General features: G+C 56.6%; 1 pseudogene across 1 annotated transcript; it reads left to right on the top strand.

Annotated features, from left to right (window-relative positions):
• Positions 1 to 200: 200 nt before the first annotated feature.
• LOC307095865 (F-box only protein 46-like) lies at positions 201 to 1,960 on the top strand (annotated as a pseudogene). Its single transcript has one exon. The product of its transcript is annotated as an F-box only protein 46-like (transcript).
• The last annotated feature ends 1,177 nt before the right edge of the window (positions 1,961 to 3,137 follow it).

Here is a 3,137-nt window from a genome sequence, read left to right as displayed (position 1 = left end):
TAAAAATAAATCTGACTGCTTAGAGGTTCTTTTCTTAGCTCTTGGGGACAGATTTTTAAAAAATAAAGTTTAGGAGTGGGGGGAAACCGGCGTATCTGAGGGAGCTTCAGCACAGGGAGATGGTGGCCTGTGGAGTACCCCACCTCCATCCAGGTCCTGAGATGCAGTGATCCCCTGCCTGTCTGCCACCATTCCCCAGAATGGACCACTGCAGCCTCCTGCCCTTCCAGCTGTGGTGCCCTCGGCCCTTTGGCACCTACTCACAGAACCAGCCGCGCCCACCTTCCACAGCCCTCAAGCCATCAGCCTGTTCTGATTCAGGCAGCAGGGCTGAGCCAGACCATGGGCCTGCCCACTCAGAGAACACCCCACCCGCCTTGGCCACGGAGGCCCCTTCCTCCCAGCAGCAGCTGCTGGTGATGAGGGTCAAGTCCTGCTGGGCACGTGGTATGTGATCAAGCCTGGGAATACAAAGGAGAAGGTGGCCTTCTTTGTGGCCCACCAGTGTGGTGGCGGCAGCCGGGCCAGCCCCATGAAGGTCAAGGGGCACTGGGGCAGCAACAGCTCCAAGGCCAAGCGGCGGAGGCGCTGTCTTGAGCCTACTAACGCTCCACTGGACCCAGCGGGGCTGGAGGGGCCCCCTGCTGCTCAGGGGACCCCAGCCGCAGCCAGTGAGGCTGCTCTCTGTGGCTGAGATGGTGGCCCTGGTGGAACAGCAGGCTGCCCTGCAGAACTATCCATACCCGGGTCCCCCAGCGCCTGTGGTCATTGTGTCGGCAGAGCAGGGTGGTTCTGCCAAAGGGCCGGGGTCTGAACGGCGGTCTGGTAGCGGGGACTGCAGCCGTGTGGCTGAGGCGGTAGCTCATTTCGAGGCCCAGACGGACAACCCTCCAGCCGAGGTCCTCCGCAAGGAGGAGAGGCCTGGGCCAGGCCCCGGGGTACGCATCTCCTTCCGTATCTCCAATGGCCGAGAGCCCTGTTCACCAGACGGCAGCTTGCCCAACTAACTGGAGTGGGGGCCAGCCAGGCTGTGCCTACCCAGGCAGCCCAGGACCAGGGGCCTGAGCCAAGGACAAGATTACCTGTGATCTGTACCAGCTCATCAGTCCCTCTCGGGACGCCCTCCCTAGCAACGTGGAGTTCCTTCCGGCCAGGGCAGACCGAAGCCAGCGAGGGGGAGGCCCCAGCTCCTGCCAGGCCCAAGCACACTCCCCCGGCACCCCCTGCCACCCCCTGCCCGGGACCGCGGAACATCCGACTTCCATGTGGATGTGGTGGTGACAGGCGTGGTGGACGAGTGCATCTTCTTTGGCAAGCATGGTACCAAGAATGTGAAGGAGGAGACAGTGTGCCTGACGGTCAGTCCTGAGGAGCCACCCCCACCTGGCCAGCTCTTCTTCCTCCTGTCCCGGGGGCCAGATGGGCCTCCCGAGCCACCCCCAGCAGACTCGCCGGCCACTGCACTAGGCCCAGATGACACTGAGAGCACAGCAGACACCTCCCTGTGCCGCCCGTACTGGTGTCACACGACTTCCTGGAAATCGGCTTCAAGATCCAGAGGCTGCTGGAGCCATGGTAGTACATGCTTCTGCTTCTCGAGCACGTGCTGGTCAAGATCTTCAGCTTCCTGCCCACCCGGGCCCTGGCCGCCCTCAAGTGCACCTGCCACCACTTCAAGGGCATCATGGAAGCGTTCGGACCACAGACTCGCGCTGGAGCCGAGACCCCCTCTACCGTGATGATCCTTGTAAGAAAAAAGGGCCATGTGTCATTCTGCCGCTGGCACCCTAAGCCCTACCACCATGACCGGCCTTAGGGACGCTCCTACTGGATGTGCTGCAGTCCAGTCCATTGAGAGACGCCTGGCTGCCGCCTGGGTCTGCAAGATAGCAACTGGGTGCTGCCCTGCAATGGGCCTGGTGGGGGCGGGGGCGGGGCTGGTGGGGAGGAAGGGAGGTGAAGCCAGGGGAGGGGGGGAAGCCCACCATGCCTGCCCCTCTCCGTGGGTGCCGAGTGCCAGGACTTGGTCACCAGCCCTACCCCCAGACGGGCAGTGTTCATCCCCCTCCAGACTGAGCTGGGGTTCAGGGGGATGGCCTAAGAAAGCACTCTGACTGGCCCCTATTGGTTTTCTGTTCTTAAGACCCAGGGCCAGGGACCCTCGTGGAGGGTGTTTTTTACTAGCATCTCAAGTTTCTTCTCCATTCAGCCCTAGCACCCTTCCTGCCACTCTACACCCCAGGGACCCACCAGCAGGGAGCAGATGGCAGCTAATTTTGGTATTACTTAAGGGTTCCCCCGTCCTGGCCCCCTTCTGGTCCCCCCTAGCCATCCCCATTCTCTGTCTCTGGAGCTGGTGTTCTCTCTCCCAAGAGGCTGCAGCACCCAAGGCTGGTACCTCTCCTAACCTGTGCCAGAGCTTACCTCCTCTTCAGAAATTGGGGGCCATTCGATCACAGATCAAACTGGGTACGTTTCATGGCAGCCTGCCATTTCTACATGTTTTCCCCATTAAAACAATAAAAATCAGTTTTCTCCTTACCCTCAAGCTACTGGTCTCTCTACTTCCCCCAAAGGGGAAGAAAAAAGAAAGTTAAACTATAAAAATTTCCCTCCTCCCATTATTTAAGCTATTTACCATCACCACAGCTAAAAAAAAAAAAAGGAAGAAAGAAAGAAAGAAAGAAAGAAAGAAAGAAAGAAAGAAAGAAAAGAAAAGAAAAGAAAAGAAAAGAAAAGAAAAGAAAAGAAAAGAAAAGAAAAGAAAAGAAAAGAAAAGAAAAGAAAAGAAAAGAAAAGAAAAGAAAAGAAAAGAAAAGCTGTGAAGCCCTTTGCCTTGCTCTTGACAGCGTGGTGGGCCAGTGGGCAGGGACTGTGGGTTTGAATTTGGTTGTTTTCCTTCTGCTCTGGGTACTTGTTCAGGCTTTAGGGTCTCCACCCTGAGCCACATATGTTTCTTTAGAAAAAGCCTTTGGTTAACTGAGACCTTGATTTTTCAGGCAAGTGGGTCTGGGGTGTTTTTGTTTGGTCTGTTTGGGTTTTGTTATTTTGTTGTTCTTGTTTTGTCATCCCTGTGGTTCTGGAAGCCTCTGCCGTGTGGCATCTGACCAATTTTGAATTGGTCCTTTAGATAAAAT

The sequence above is a fragment of the Cnephaeus nilssonii genome (genome assembly GCF_951640355.1).
Source record: "Cnephaeus nilssonii genome assembly, chromosome: X".
In the NCBI taxonomy this organism is placed as follows: domain Eukaryota; kingdom Metazoa; phylum Chordata; class Mammalia; order Chiroptera; family Vespertilionidae; genus Cnephaeus; species Cnephaeus nilssonii.
This window is presented reverse-complemented; position numbering and strand designations above follow the sequence as displayed.